The sequence below is a fragment of the Equus przewalskii genome, chromosome 7, assembly GCF_037783145.1.
Source record: "Equus przewalskii isolate Varuska chromosome 7, EquPr2, whole genome shotgun sequence".
Taxonomy (NCBI): domain Eukaryota; kingdom Metazoa; phylum Chordata; class Mammalia; order Perissodactyla; family Equidae; genus Equus; species Equus przewalskii.
Window position 1 is genome coordinate 24,659,968 of NC_091837.1, and position 16,914 is coordinate 24,676,881.

The following is a 16,914-nucleotide window of genomic DNA, read 5'->3' on the forward strand; positions in this document are numbered from 1 at the left end:
TTTTATCCATTTTGTAGGGGGAAAAAGCTTCACAGAGCTTTCTCAATTTTAACTTTTCTCATTAATTTATCTGAAATAACCTATTTATATATATACAAACATACTTATGGGAAATCTGACTGCACTTTTTTTTTTTTTAAAGATTTTATTTTTTCTTTTTCTCCCCAAAGCCCCCTGGTACATAGCTGCGGGTCCTTCTAGTTGTGGCATGTGGGACGCCGTCTCAGCGAGGCCTGACAAGTGGTGCCATGTTTGCGCCCAGGATCTGAACCAGGGAAACCCTGGGCCGTTGAAGCGGGACGCTTGAACTCAACTACTCAGCCATGGGGCCGGCCCCAGCACTTGTTTTTCTCAGAAAACTAATTTCATGTTACACAAATAATATACTAATTTTCAACTAGTCCATTTGTTCTCAGACTGCGATAGAATTCAATGTCAGTGTTTCACTATGTCCTACAAAAAGAAAGATGTTAGTCAACAATACTATGACCATGACTTCCAACATAAGAACTACTGTTTTGGATGAAAGCACAGTATTTAACAGAGAAATTCTCTACTAGGTAGGTCTATGTCACATAAGCTCGTGAATCATTTAGAAAGTTCTAACAGGAACAGGAATGAGTTTAAGGTGGAAACCACAGACATCCAGAAACGAAACTAAGGGCAGACTTGCTACTTAAAACATAGGAGCAAGTACAGATCGTCCAAAAGAGATTTCCCCAAAGTTTTTCAGAGAAAGGAAAAAAAGCCTAAGGAAGAAAACACTTTGAGCAGGAAGGAGAAAGGGAAGAGGAACTGACAGTGACTAAGTATCTTTTATGAGCCTGACAGTGTTAGTGACACGAGCCCATAACAACCCCGCAAAAGACAGTACTACAATTTCAGAGATAAAATTCAATCTCAGAAAGCTTAAATTACCTGCCCAAGGCCACCCATCCAGATCTAGATTATTCAAACTCCCAAAGCCCAGGCATTGTCTTTCCAATGAGCAGACCTAGAAGTCAATGTTGGTAACCTGTGAAGTTGAAACACTTAATTTCGAAATAAATGATAGTCTGAGATTAAAATTGGAAGGGGGAGAGAGCATTATCAGCAAGATACAAATTTTTTTTTAAAAGATTTTATTTTTCCTTTTTCTCCCAAAGCCCTCTGGTACAAAGATGTGTATTTTTAGTTGTGGGTCCTTCTAGTTGTGGCATGTGGTACACCGCCTCAGCGTGGCTTGATGAGCAGTGCCATGTCCGCCACGCCCAGGATTCGAACCAGTGAAACCCTGGGCCACCGAAGCAGAACGCGAGAACTTAACCACTCAGCCACGGGGCCGGCCCCGAGCAAGATAGAAATTTTATGAAAGACTTGGACACAGAGGACACAAATAAGAGAAACGTTCCAACATGGATTTTAAACTAAGTTGATCCGTTTTTCTAATACGTAGTTGACCATACTTTACAAATCATCCTAGTACACAGCACAAACAAGTACCAAGAGAGCTAACACAATGCTTTAAAAACACTTTCAATCCATAAAACACTTCACGAGGACCACTGACCTGTGGGAACACAGGGTCTTGGCCCACTTGCTATGGTTAATCTTGACCTAGAGTAATAGAACTCCAGAGACTATCAAAATGTCATCTTTGTTTGTAAATATTAGAAATAATGATTTATTTATATTTGAAACAAAAGTACGTTGTTTTAAACCAGTGACTCCTCAGCTATAGACCACAGAACCACAGAACCCTTGGAGGCCAAGGGAACCATTACCCCACTAGATGCACACCAAGCCCTCTCTAATTATACTCCAAAGTACAGAAACGTCACTAATTACTGAAACAAAAAATCATTGGAAAGTGTTACTGAACTCATGACAGCTTTTTGAAATATATTTTTTGAACAATGAGCATTAAAAGTACAAAAATATGGGCCTGGCTCTCTGTCCGAGTGGTTAAAGTTCTGCACACTCCATTTCAGTGGCCCAGATTCGTGGGTTTAGATCCCAGGTGCAGACCTACTCCACTCATTAGCCATTCTGTGGAGGTGTCCCACATACAAAACAGAGAAAGACTGGCACAGAGGTTAGCTCAGGGCTGGTCTTCCTTAAGCAAAAAAAAGAGGAGGGTGGGCAATGGATGTTAGCTCAGGGTGAATCTTCCTCAGCAAAAAAAAAAAAGAAAGAAAGAAAAAGAAAAGATAAAAAAAAATGTACAAAAATATTATCATGGAAGTGAGGAATTTGGGGAAGAAATTTGTTCAGATAAGAAATGATGGGGGGCTGGCACGGTGGCGCAGCAGTTACATTCACACATTCTGCTTCGGCAGCCTGGGGTTCGCCAGTTCGGATGCCAGGTGCGGACCTACGCACTGCTTGTCAGGCTGTGCTGCAGCAGGCATCCCATGTATAAAGTGGAGGAAGATGGGCACGGATGTTAGCTCAGGGCCACTCTTCCTCAGCAAAAAGAGGAGGATTGGTGGCAGATGTTAGCTCAGGGCTAATCTTCCTCAAAACAAACAAGAAAAAAAGAAATGATGGCAACAGTTATAAACAACACTATCAGTGACCTTTTCAAAATTCACAGGAATCAAACAACAACTTGAGACTCTCCGATCTGAGTAAGTGACCTAGTAGTGACAACATCTGTAGAAGTAGTAGGTCTTTTACAAGCTATAATGAAAGATTTTAATTTTACATACATCTTATACAGAAATGAAATCTAGGGATCCTTTCTCTCTTAGCCAATTGGGCACAGGTTCTCCACTTGCACTTTGGTGCAGTGAGAAGGGGAAAAGGCACAGACAGGGAACATCTATGCCATTCTCCATCTAACTCCATTAGGCAAAACTCTTAATATTTAATCATATTCTTATTCTCAAACTGTCACAGACTCACAGGATTTCAGTGCTCAGGGTGACAGAGAGCCCTTAAAATGTTCTATTATCCAGTCTTCGCCACCTTATTTTACAAATAAGTGAGATTTATTCCTGAGAGGGAAAACAGCACTTTCACTTTGAACCCACTAAGTACAAGATAAATGCAAATACTGTTAGGTGTAAGCACTGCGTTACAATGTGTCTACAAAACATTTCACAGACCTCAGGTGACATTTAATAGGTAGCAATCTAACAAATCCAAAAGTTACTAACTGCAGAGTGATTCTCAAACAATAGACAACAAAAAGGTTCCATTTTTATCATAAATACATTTGAAATCATCACCTATTTCAAAACAGTACACCTATCAAAGCATCTATGATAAATAAGAAACAGGGACACAGTAGTAGAAACTAAGAGCCATCCTTGGCAGGAAGAGAATCCTGAGAAATAATAGCCAATCAGAATGCAAGGATACAGTTCCCACGGAGAATACCAACACTGAAACCTATCAAGGAGGACAAGGTTCCTCTTGTTGAGACCTAAAGCAGATCTTTACAGCTCCAGGCAGATACAAGGGATGTATCTGCAGCAGCGGCAGCACCACAGAGACTGAGGAGACTACAGAGTCAAGCAGAATACCTGGGTTCAAATACTGGCTACATCACCCACTAGTAGGATAACAGGGTCAAATAATAACTTCTGTGACTCAGTTTCCTCATCTTCCAATGGGAACAAAAATGGAACCTACCTTATAGGATTGCTGGGTTGACTAAATGTTATACTATTTACTTGGAATAAATATTAGCCTCTAGCTATTAACTATTGCTTTGATAAACATTAGTATCATGTCCAAAAAATGTTTTCTTCCGTATCTCTGATGCAACATTTTATTTCCCAGAAAACAAACTTTGTTGGCAATCTATTTAATAGTTAACCTCCAAATTAGCTCTATAAAATACTAGCTCCCTTTTCACCTGAAAGTGTCACACATCCAGTTAATCAGTTAGCACGTCTACAGGAAACTGAGAGACATCTTTAAATGTGCACAGATAATATTACTTAGCAAGTATCTCTGCCTCAACTAATAACAAAAAGGATTTTTTCTCTTTATTTACAAGAGCTTACTCAGCTTCAACCTTGCTTTTTTATGCAGCCCAGATGTGATGACTGACATTTGGTTTAAGAATGTGAAGGACAATGATCCACTTAGACTTTAGCTGATATAGTCGATCAACAGTATTTAGTGTCTACTGAGTGCTGGTTCCTTAAGAAAACCAGGAGGAAGAGAAGGCAGTTACAAAAGAGTTCGTTAGAGAATTTTCTTTACCTAAAAAGATACAATCTGTATTTTGAACACCTACTTCTCAAGGGAGCAGTTGCTCAGTAAAATGACCCATCCTCCATTGCAAAACCTATAGGAAGAATGGATTCACAAAGCAACGTATATATTACAGACAAAGTTTCAAGAATGCTTTACAAAAGAAGCACAAGAAAGAAAGGGGGGGAGGGAATGGACGCTTTCTTGATCACCAGATCAAATTCAGATGGCTACTCTTGAGATTTACCATATGGTCGGACTGTTTCCTTAACCCTCAAGATAACCCATGAATAAATGCAACCCATTATTCTCTTGTCAAAGATGAGAAACTGAGGCTTAGAGAGATGAAGTATAACAAGGAAACAACAAAGCAAGCTTGGAGCAGAATTACAAACCTGGCTGACATCACATCCCTCCAAGATTCTCTACTCTTAAGCCTCTATCAGTATTTTTCAAACTGCTGGTCACAACACAGTGGGTTGTCAAACCAATTGAGTGTCAAACCAATTGAGTGTATCATGACCAGTATTTTTAAATATTTCAGTACAGAAGAGAAAATTAGTGCAGAGCATGTAGAGAAGATAAACATTACTTCATGAAATGGGTTTTTCAGTTCTGTGTGTATACATACACAAACTCACAATTTAACATATTTCCTACTGTGGGATGCAGTAAAAGGTCTGAAAATCACTGATCTGTGCTATACACTGCCTCCCAAGAAATAAACTAATTTGATAAGCTTTGTACATTTTATTCATAAAATAGATTTCCTGCTCTTCAAGAGCCTATCCTTTTCATCTACAGAATTTCAGTGGTATCCCAACTTTATCCTTAATACTAATTAAGTTCAACCACATCAAAGTGCATCTGTCAATTAGCATCAAAAAACAAAGGGAATAGCACAAATTTTAGGATTACATCATTTTGATGATCAATTGGTTCTTTAACCTGAAAGCAATTCCTCTCAAAAAGTATCTTTACATCAACTTTAGGCAGGCAAAGCATGAGAACCCAGAGCCTCATGAAAAGTCGGGTTATTTGGTAAGACCAGACCTCAGATCTGAGTGTTCACCTCCTTCACAGGCAAGTCTCAAATCAAAGCTCAATTTAGAGACTAAGAAACGCCAAAATGTATTTGTAGCTAAAGTCTTGGAGGTAAACAAATCATTCAAAAAACCATGAAAGAATCTCAAGACTGCCTGTTTTTAAATAGCAATTTCAGCAAAACTCTTAAAACATGTAAAATCGCCTGACACATAACAGCATTCAATGAATGAATGAACGAATTGTAAACCAATAACTAAGTGCTCTTTTTTAAACTTATCCAGCAACTAAAGTAAAATTTATTCAAAATTCTGAAGACAACTGTATGCAATCAAGTTAAATTGGGAAATAAAAAGTAGAAGCCAGAGGAAAAAAGTAAAGACGTCTTCTCTGGTAAGGTTAATTTTGGGATCAACTTCTTCAAACAGGAAAATAAAACACTCTCTTGCTTGAGAAATTAAAATCTCACTCAAGGCACCAGTAGCAAATTGTCTTTTATCCTAGAAATTCTGTACTATCTTTTGTGCAATGACGATGGCTTCCCCCGCCGCTTACGAAAATCAGTTCTGATTGCCGTAAATAACTGGGAAAAAATGGAATCCCTCTGCACTGTTAGCTGGTTTAAGTGTCTGCAACTGTTAACTGGATTCGCGCTAGGGCAACTGGGGGTTTGACAGCTTTCTAGACCCTCCTGGCTGACTCTCTAGAAGCCCTACTCCGTCTCTAATTCTGGTTGCCTGGAGAACATGAAACATTTAACTCAACATAAACTGCTAATAATCAATTTTCAAAGGTCAAAGGGGACCCAGTTTTTACCCTTCCCTCATCAACACGTGTTCAGTACAAACTTCCGGGTGCGGCTACAATTGGCTGCGCAATTCAATGGATAAAAACGTTGCTTTATTTGACTCTCATCTTCTCGCCCGTTCTTTTCCCACGTTTCTCAACCAGCGACTCCCCAAAACAAAAGCTTCCCACAGTAAACGCAGCACGCACATAGAAAGAGCTTCTCTGTGCGAGGATCAAGTTAGTGGTCCGCAAACATTAACCAAACAGAAGCACAAAGCCGGGGTGGAAAGGGGAGGAGCTGGAAGCCAGGGTCAGGAGAGAAACAATCACAAGGGTTCAGGAACATCCAAATCTCCTCAGCGGTTAAACCGACCCCAAAACCACTTCTGGGAAACCACCAGCACACACTGGTTTGGGGAACTTTAGATGCTCGTTACGCCAAACACTCTCCAAGTAAGCAAATCCCCAACCGCCTTCCCCTCCGCAGAGAGACTTCGCCGGAGGTGAAATTAACCTCCTCACCGGGGGAGGCGTGAAGGTGGCCCCCACGTGTCCCCGCACCTTCCCCACCGCCCTGGGAGCGAGGCCATCAGAAAACCGCAGGGACACGGTCCAGACGCGGGGCGACCCTGCCACCCCCCGCGCTCGCCGGGCCGGGAGCGACCTCCAGCAGCAGGACTTTTGAAGGATTGCGGAGCTCACTTTCCTGCGGGTCGGGGACTCGCACCCGCAGGTGACGCGGGGGGAGCGAGGCGGCGACCGAGCGGGGCCGGAGCCGGCGTCCGCAGACCCTGCCTCCCCGCCCAAACGGGTGCCTCCGGCCCGGGACAGCGGGGCCCTCGGGGCCCGAGAGCCCCACGCGCGGCCACCGCAGGGCCCGGCGCGGACGGGCGGAGGAAACGAGCGCGGCGGGGACCGTGCCCCCAGAGCCTCGGGCGCGCAGCCGAAGGGGCGGCGAGGGGCGAGGGAGGCCCCAAGCCGGGGTGAGGTGGCGCCCCCCCCAGCCCGGCCCCACACGGCCCCCTGAGGAGGGTGGGAGTGGGAGTCTGTCCGGGAGAGGGAGTGTGGAAACAGAGAAGGGCTGAGGGAAGGGCTTACTTTCCCCGCGGGATCCGACGCCGGCACAGCTCCTCCCGGGCGGCGAGAGCTTGGAGAACCAGAGGCGAGCGGAGCGGAGGCGGCGGTGGCGGCGGCAGCAGCGGCGTCCGGCTCTGCCTACCTCCCCGCCGCCATCTTGACGCCCCTCCCCCAGCCCCCCCGCCCGCCGGGAGGGGAGGGGGTGGGGCGAGGGATGAGGCGCCGCGCGCACGCAGCGCGCGCCGCGCGCCCCACGTGACTTCCTCCCTCCCCCACCCGCTCCGCAGCGCCGCTCTCCGCCCCGCCTCCCTCCTAGGTGAAGGAAGATGACTTCCCCCCCCATCTTGACCGCCCCCCTGCCTTCGCCGTCAAGCACGGACTCAGCCGGCTCCCGCCGACCCGGTACCAGTAGTTGGATCCTAGGAAATTCCGGAACCCAAACGGTCCATTACCGCGGCTCCGGGGTGGGCGAGGGGTGAGGGGGCCGGGTTTCCGAGAAGGGGGAGGGGGGAAGGCGAAGGCCGCCTAGGAGAGTCACGTGTCTACTGCTTCCGCTGGCGCTCGAAAGACCTCGCGAGAGTGCTTTCCCCCTCCCTTTCTCCCCCGCGGGCTGTTGGGAAGAAGGTCGGCGCTCTGGGTTGCCACGAGGAGGTCAGCCGGTGGGTCGGGCGCATGCGTCCCACACCTGCTTTGAAAGTCGTGCCAGGAGGGGCCCGAAGCTATTTTCAAAAGGCTTTGGGTGTGTGGCTTCGGCCCAGGAAGTTATCTAGTGGCGTCTCTGTCAGTTTGAAAAGCTCATGATTACCTCGTCTGTCCCAGAGAAAAATGTTCCCATATTCGTTGCTTGTTAGGCTCGCTCAAAGCGCTTTATTCAATATGAAACTGCAAGTGACTCGGTTGCTTGCCCCTGGTCCACTGCCATTAACAACACATCCTGAGGAGTGAGCGCGGTCAGCTTCACCACCTCTTTCCTTGCACACACCCGGTAACCTGAACGTTAATTTGTTCATCATTATTGTCAAGCAACGATTGCTGTAGAATAGGTCTGTCGCTACCACCTCTCACTGGTTTATTTTCATCTTCTATTTTATTATTATTATTATATTAAATGCCCTAACCCAGAATAAACAACTTAACTTCTTGGTAACCCTTTTGTAAAGTCATTCTGAGAATGCTGTTTGACTCCGTTGCTTAGGTGGTAGGCACTCCTGGTGCTTCTTGCCCCCTACTGGCGGCGCGTCGCACTCGTCTGGGGCTGAAAGCAAACCCAGTCTTTGGGACACTTGGAGGTTAAAGTGTGAGCTCTTCAAGATAAAGTATGTTGGGGGAGACGGAGAAAAAAGTAGTTATGGCAAGAATAATTATGAACCTTCCAACTTAGCATTTGTGTACATAAATATGTCTTGTATGTGTGTACAAATGGAAACATTTTAAATGGCTGACTGATCACTTTACTTACTCTCTTTCATTTAATTTTTACACACAAAAAAACCTATAAAGGTAAAAATAACAAAAATAGTTCCATAAGAACAAGGCCCTCATCTGTCTTGTTCACTGCTATCCACTAGAACTAGTTTATGCTCTAGTGTGGACCAAACAAGCAAGTACAAATCTGTGCCATTATGAAAGGATAAGGAGGTATGGAAGGGTGTAGCCAGGAAATCGAAGACGTTGTAGTTAATGCATCAGTGTCTTCGGAGCGTGGTTGGAACAATTCACTTACCAAGTGGCCCCCAAACTCTGGTTGCACGTTAGGACTAGACGAGTACCAGATTTTGGAAGTGGAGGTCTGACACAGAAACTCCACCCTCCTGGGGTACTTTCTGAACATCCAAGCCAGATTCTTGCTGCCGTCTCTGCATAATGTCTTTACTTTGAACTAAAGTAAAAGATGGTGTTTCAGTGGATATTTATACCATAATTGCACATAGGCATACAAATGTCATGCACAAGGTTATTCATTGCAGCGCTATTTCTAGAAGCAAAAGATGGGAAAAAACTTAACTGTCTTTGAAGAAAGTTCAGGTAAACTAAACTATGGTGTTTTCCTATAAACAGTTGTTCAAAAGAATGAAGCACCTCTATGAGAATCGATAATGATATATTTTGCTTGCACATACACATAGAGTGTCTCAGAATGACAACACAAGTAGCAGTTGTATCAGAGGATGGGAACTGAGGTACTGACGGTCAAAGGCAAGAGGAAGACTTCCTGGGTGCACCCAGAGCAGAGATAGTACTGGAACCCGATGATTCAGAAAAATCTCTATTCAGGCACGGTATTGACTTCCCCGTGGCTATTTACACTACACTTCTCACTCCATTCAACAAATATTTATTGACTCCTTCTGTGTGCCAGGTACTGTGTTAGAGGTTAGGGACACAAATTTAAGAAAAATCAAGAGAGAGGCAGGGGATGATCCCTGCCCTTGAGATTAATGCCCTTACGGTCTAGGGGGCATAATACAAAAATTACACAAAATATAAACTTGTAACTGTGACAATGCTACAAAGAAGTTAACAGAACCTGTTATAAAGGAATTTGATCTCGTTAGGGATTCAAAGAAAGCTTCCTTGAGAGAATGATAAATAACTGAGCTGAGATTTGAAAAGTAGGTGTTAACTAGGCAAAGAGAAGAGGAAACAGCACATGCAAATGTCCTGAAACAGGTCAGAGCAAAGCAAGGAGAAGGGACAGTAACAAGACAAGTGCATCAGTTGGTAAGATGTCTGTTTCTCAGCTGCAAACCCCAGCTTCTCTGCTCTGCTTTGTGATGCACTGCACAACTACATTTCTGCTTTGCCAGCTGTGTCAGTGAGCGCTAGAGAGAGACTGCAAGGCTGGAGGAGGAAAAAGTTTCCTGTGCACGTCATCCCAGCAACACTTCTTCCCCCTGGCAGCTGCATTTCCTTCCCATAGCAGCAGCTATACCCAGTTTGCAGTTTTTCGCACGCTTTCAGAACTAGCCTCATCACACCAAACTCTCTTTCCAGACACGGGGGCCCATGAGAGCCTACACGGGGTCGCCTTCTAAGCTCAGAGACACTAGCACCAGCTGAGCTGAGCCTCCTTGGAGTTTGAGTTTCAGCAACATGGGACCCCTCGCCTACATTTCTCAGTTTAAGTGACACCAGTCCCTTCCCTTTGTCCCCTTAGCCTGAGGAATGAGATCTGCTTCCTGCAGTTGCTGCCTCTGTGACGCCTTAAAGTTCTCTCTTTACCCTCAGTTACCTAGTTTACCTGTTTCTACCTAGCTAACAATTTCTTATATTATTTCCATTAAATAACTGGTGTAGTTTCCGTCTTCTGTCTGAACCTTGATTGATACAGCAAGTAAAAAGGAATTCCAGTAGGACTACAAAAGTAGATGAAGGCCATTCTCAAAGAGCCTTTTATAGCTAAGCGTGGACCTTATTTGTAGGCTGCGGGGAACTCAGAAGCCTGTTATGCAAAGAACTACCATGGTTGGATATGCATTCTAGGAGGATCACTCTGGAAGCAGTGTAGCAGATGGATCTAAGAACTGGGCTGAAGGTAAGAAGGCCAGACAGGTGGAGAGAAGATGAGAACAGAAACTGGACTGGAGCAGAATTGTTGAGCAATAGAAGAGGGCCAGGTTCAAGAAATATTTCCGAGATAAAGCCAGCAAGATGCTGTGGCTGGCTGGCTAGGGGTGGTGGGAAGGGAGGAGTCTAAGACAGTGTCTCACTTTCTGGCTTAGGCACCTCAGTAGATAATGGTGTCATCAGTTCTATGACCTCAGGAAAACAAACAGATCTGAAGAGGAAAATAACTGAGTTTGGCTTTAGGTATCAAGAATGTTTTGCTTATCTATTGCTGTGTAACAAACGACCCCCACACGTAATGACTTAACACAACAACCATTTTGTTATTTCTCATGATTGTGCAAGCTGGGCTTGGCTCAGCTGGACGGTTCTTCTGCTGGCCTTGCTAATAGTTACTTGTTTGTCTATAACCAGCTGATGGGTCAGCTGTGGGCTGGGCTCAGCTGGGATGCTGGTACAGCTGTATTTCCCTCTCTTCATGTGGTCTCTCCAGCAGCCTCTCCATGGTTCTTACGTCGTGGCTCAGGGCTCCTAAGAACATGAAAGCAGGAGCTTCCAGCCTTTCTTAAATCTTAAACTTGTAACTGAGACAGTGATGTTTCCACCACATTCTGTCAGTTAACAAGAGCAAATAGAACTCATGAAAAGGCAGCACAAGGCTCTGAATAGTGGGAGGCATTGTTCACTGGAAGCCATCAAGATAAGTCTATGGTAAGGAATTCTGAGGGGCCTATAGGACATGCAAGCGGAGATGTCTAGCAAGCGGTTAGAGTCTACAGCTTGAGGATCAAGATGGGGATTAAAACATGAGAGAGGACACAGCTGTTCTAGGAGACAATGCAGGCAGAAGAGCAGGCGGCCAAGGGCAGAACCCTCAAGGTCTGTATCTAAGAGGTGAGCACTCACTGAGCCTGAGAAAGGTCAATCAGAGAGGTCAAGGCAGAACCAAGGAGAGATTATATCATGGATGCCAAGGCAGTAGAGTTTCAAGGAGTGAGTGGTCAGCAATATCTCATGCAGCAGAGAGCACCAGTGGCTGAAGCATCTATTGGATTTTTCAAGAGGCCAGACATCATGGTGTTCAGAGGTTTTTGGGGTTTTGTTGTTGTTTTTACTTAATTTTTTTAGAACAGTTTTAGATTCACAGCAAAATTGAGGGGAAAGTACAGAGATTTCCCATATACCACCTGCCCCTACACACGCACAGCCTCCCCCTTTATCAACATCCCCTACCAGAGTGGTAGATTTGTTACAATTGATGAACCTACACTGACACATCATTATCACCCAAAGTCCATAGTTTACCTTAGGGTTCCCTCTGGGTGGTGTACATTGAATGGGTTTGGACAAACGTATAGTGACATGTATCTGTCATTACCAGTATCAGAAGATTTTCACTGCCCTAGAAATCTGTGCTCTGGAACAATGGTTGTTTTTGACTGCCCAGAATCCATCTCTCTTCAGGCAGCAGCATCTTCATTTTCTCTCTCCCTATCAAAGTCCATGTGGTTTGGAGAGCACTAACCATCTCCCATACACATCACTCCAGAGTTGAGCATGTAATCCAGGTCTGGTCAATTGGAATACTGGGTCCACTGCCAGGCCACATTGATTAAGGCCAATGAGTTTCAATTCCAGAATTTTGTTTTGAAAAAAGTAAGAAAAAGACACTCCCTTGCCTCTGGTGCTGCTAAGATAGCATTCGGAAGTGGAGGCAGCGACCAGGTAGAGTGAGAGACCAGTCTGTGAGGCCAACCTAGAGAACACTGGGGCAAAGAGGTGGACAGGGAGAGAGAGGGAGAGACTACAGTCTGAGGACATCCTTTGAGTCGCTGGATCCTGCCATGCCTGAAGCTATGCCTACCCCTGAACTTTTCTATTATGAGAGACAATAAACTCTCTTATTTCCTTGAACCAGGTTGAGCTGGGTTTCCCTCATTTGCAGTCCAATGGTCTTAACCAATACAGATACTAATTGAAGTGCAATGTTGAAAGGTTAAAATATTTATTTAAACTAATTTTTAAAAGTTTTTACTGGCCTAATTATCAGGCTTTTTTGAGTATGGACCGATAATGACTCAAACTATCCCAAGAAAGTAGGGACATTTTTAATCTATATAGAGTATTTCTTTAGGATAGGGAAAAATAGGAGAATGGAAAGAAAAATAAAGGCACAGACTTAGCATACAGGCCCTCAGTCATCACAAGTAACAAGGGTTGAGTTTCTTGCCTTTAAACGTGCCAGGTATCCAAGAATCGTCACGTCTTTCTTAATATGAATTTCCAGAATGTTCTGACAACTCTTCACACACAAAAAGTGTTTATGGCCATTATCTCTTTCGATCTTTACTATAACCCTGTCTCTACCGTCCCTAAGGTATTATGGTAGCATATGCATGGGATTGTTCTGGATCTGGGAGATGGAGATCACAGGAGAGGAGTTTCTGCTGTAAGAGTTTCTGTATGTATTAACTTGAAAAATACTTTTTATGTTTTTATAATGGAAGCCCTGCTATTCATTTTTGTAAACTTTCTCTTAAGAGCACATTTAAAATATCTAAATTATTATTACTTTTTTAAAGATTTTATTTTTTTCCTTTTTCTCCCCAAAGCCCCCCAGTACATAGTTGTATATTCTTCGTTGTGGGTCCTTCTAGTTGTGGCATGTGGGACGCTGCCTCAGCATGGCTTGATGAGCAGTGCCATGTCTGCGCCCAGGATTCAAACCAGCGAAATACTGGGCCGTCTGCAACGGAGCCCGTGAACTTAGCCACTCGGCCACGGGGCCAGCCCCTAAATTATTTTTAACAAAAATATATTGTTATGGGTTGAATTGTGTCCCCCACGAATTCCTGTGTTGGAGTCCTAACCCCCAGGAGCTCAGAACATGACCTTATTTGGAGATAGGATCTTTACAGATCTAATCAAGTTAAAATGAGGTCATTAGGATGGGCCTTGATCCAACATGACTGTTTCTTTATGAAAGGGGAATTTGAAGACAGACATGCAGACAGGGAGAGCATCATGTGAAGATGAAGGCAAAGGTCGAGGTGATGCTTTTCCAAGCCAAGGAATGCCAAAGAAAGTCAGCAAACCTCCAGAAGCTGGGGGAGGGGCGTGGAACAGCCTCTTCCTCACAGCCCTCAGAGGGAACCACCCTGCCAACACCTTGGCTTTGGACTTCTAGCCTCTAAATTTCCCCCCTATATATTAATATGTGCCATATAGAGATACACAATGTATGTCATATATTTGGAACTCAGGCAAATGAGAATAAAACAATCCTCTCTACCTCATAGGCTTATTGTTAACAAAAATACATTTTTGTTGATTAAGCCGCTCTCTTTGTGGTGCCTTTGTTACAGCAGTCCTAGAAAACTAATACGACTATTCAGAGCATCTCTCAGAAACAAAATGGTGATGTTCACTCATCCCTTCAAACTCACAAGTTAAAGATCCATCCAAAAAAAAAGCCAAGAAGCCCCCACAGAAAGAAAGAAAAACACCCTTGCAAATTAATATATACATTTTACATTTGCTTTTTCAATAAAATAATTTTTAAAACTTTAAGGAATTCGCAATCAATTGAACAACTAGTTTATAATATCTTTTCCCAATGAGAGTTGTGGGGAGAAGGGAAGCTATATCCATTTAACAGATGAGAAAAAACGCTCATCAGGCATAAAAGCCGTTGAGTATATCATCCGATGCCAAATTTTACACTCCAGATACCATTTTTGTGTTCGTTCTTTCCATATTCAGTGACAAAGAGCCTGACCACAGAAGCCTCTCTTGAACAGCTACTTAATAGACAAGTTTTGGTCTCCCTCTGAGGACACCAAATAAAAGAATGGAGAAGGAAGTGTTAATAACTCCAGATTACAGCAATTCAGTAAGATGCAATTTTGTAATGCTGTTTTATTCACCACTGAATGGCTACCATTTCAAACTCCTACATCCCCATATGCTTTATATTCATTCTCTCATTTAATCCTAACAATAAGCCTATGAGGTAGAGAGTGTTGTTTTAGTCTCATTTGCTTGAGTTCCAAATATATGGCATACGTTATATATATATACACTGCACATATTAATATATATGGGAGAATTTATATATTTATATACGTATATATCTATCCATCAATCCATACATGCATGCTTATATATAGACACACATACATATAATAGAAAAAAATATCTTTTCACAGAAGAATGCAGTGCAGTTAGTAGATCACAGTGGCCACAGGCTGTGGCACTTTGGGAGAAGCTTGGTACATTTGGTGGAGCCTTATAAGAACTGATGCTAACAAAGTATTTAACAATAGCAAAAGCCTGGAGCAAATATGAACACAAAGATAACACTATCATAAGGAAAGTCATCTCAGCCCTGGTTGATTTCACCCACATGATGTGGCCATCTTAGGAAAGTGGGGACCACTAAGCAGACATTCCAGAAACATGTCACATTATTCCCAGATTCCAAGTCTCAAAACAGATTGTTGTAACTTATGTAACTATTTGCAGTGAGTTGCTGTTCGGATTCACCAGTCTATCCTTTGCTTGAGACCACGTATGTGGTGGCTTCCATTAGACTTGGAATACAAGTCTAAGTCCTTACCATGGCCTTTGTGTCAGCCTGGGTCTGGTCCGGAAAGCATTTTTAAATAGGAAATGCAGCAAACAGGTGATGGAGGACTGAAAAAGCAAAAAGGGAACATTGAGTTACCTTCATAACAACTGCAGGAAGTAGTTCCCCCCTCTAGGCTGGAGAACAAGGAGAACAAGTTGGGGTTCTCAGAGCAGGAGCCCTGGAGAGCTGGTTCTTCTGTCTCTAACAAAGGGACACCATCACGTTGGCTGGTCCCTTAAGAGCTATGGGAGGGGCCCTGCAAAGCTGGGCTTAGAACTCTGGAGAGGGGCTGCTTCTGGCACTGCTGAGGGAGCACACTGAGGCTGCTCCGGGAGTGAGGAAAGGACCTGGAGACCGAACCAACTGACCTGCCACAAATAAAATGTCATTACTTAAGTGACCCTGATGAGAATAGCAAGTAAACAGGCACGAGAAAGTCTCTTGTCCCTCTCCCTGCCTTCCAGTCTCCCTGTATCCTCTCCTATTGACAGAACCTAACGCTCGCTGACAAAGAAGCAATATGGTTTGCAGCTACACTATCACAGGGCAGCGTAGAAAAAAGTGGATTTGGAGCTGAGAGAGCAGCACAGGCGTCAGGGGCCGATGTGACCTGGCCCCTACCTTTTCAGCCTGATCCCCTCCACTCTCACCGTCGTGGACGCACACATTGCGTTAGTTTGTTTTCTTTCCCAAGCACACCAAGCTCATTCCCCGCTCCAGGCATTTGCACCTGATCTTCCCTCCACCTAGAAGTACCTTTCTTATTTAGGGCATAATTTAAAGCCGCCAATTCAAAGAATGTTTCTCTGACTTCATCAATCTAAAAAAGCAATCCTTTCTCCAGTCACGCTCTATAAAATTCCCCATATTCATTTTACTGATAGCATTAATCACTATTTAATATGTTTTTAAAACTAATTCCTTGTTTGTTTCTTCCCTAAAAAATATGGGGAAGGGTTCATGTCTTTTTGCCACTGTGTCTTTGGGGGACCAGATAGTGCCAGGTATACAGCTCAACCAATGTTGAATTAATGAATTTTAGAGAAAGTGAAAACCTCTATGCACTTATGGAAGCTGGAAGGAACTTTGGAGATCACAACCCAACTCCATCATTTGACAGCCAGGGAAGTCGAGGGCCAGAGAGCTGAAATAATGGGCCAAAAGACATACAGCAACTTAGCGCCAAAGTGTCACTTTCTACTTTTCCCTGTACTTTCACATACCTCACCTTATTTGGCTTTCCTGCTTTCCTAGTGTAATGGTAGGGTCCTTGGGCAGTGGTGGGAGTCTCCAAAACCTTCTTGGGGACCAAAGAGAGAGAATGAATAAGGGACTCTTCCCACATCCCCAGGAGGAGCCCCCAGGGAAGAGCTCTTACTGCACACTTTCCGTGCCTTCAAAGCAGAGAATACCCATGCCACCCGTGCTGCTCTGGGAACAGTGATGAGGCTCTCCTGGGTGGAGAACAGGGCATGGTGGTTTCCCTGGGGTTAAGGTAGCCATCTAGTGGACTCACAGTCAAAGAACTGATCCAGGCCGTGTAATTAAACTGCTGGGTGACCTTGGGCAGCAAGTAAATTACCTGTTCCGTCTGGTCCTGTTTCCCCATTTGTAAAATG

At 44.1% G+C, this 16,914-nt stretch overlaps 1 protein-coding gene and 1 long non-coding RNA gene across 5 annotated transcripts in view; both read right to left on the reverse strand.

Moving 5' to 3' along the window:
• The window catches only part of SBNO1 (strawberry notch homolog 1), a 52,549-nt gene extending 44,878 nt beyond the window's left edge, over positions 1-7,671 (reverse strand). Inside the window, exon 1 of one of the 4 annotated variants that reach the window (XM_070629170.1) lies at positions 7,120-7,671. The gene's annotated coding sequence lies outside the window, so the exon portion shown is untranslated. The remainder of the gene's footprint in view (positions 1-7,119) is intronic. The other 3 variants (XM_070629171.1, XM_070629172.1, XM_070629173.1) reach the window with 3 other exon arrangements.
• A 5,647-nt stretch (positions 7,672-13,318) lies between these two features.
• LOC139084761 (uncharacterized) lies at positions 13,319-16,652 on the reverse strand. The gene is made up of 3 exons (XR_011542465.1): positions 16,524-16,652; positions 15,284-15,360; positions 13,319-13,458 (listed from the first exon to the last, which is right to left on the reverse strand). It is a non-coding gene; the product is annotated as an uncharacterized lncRNA (long non-coding RNA).
• Between the last annotated feature and the right edge of the window lie 262 nt (positions 16,653-16,914).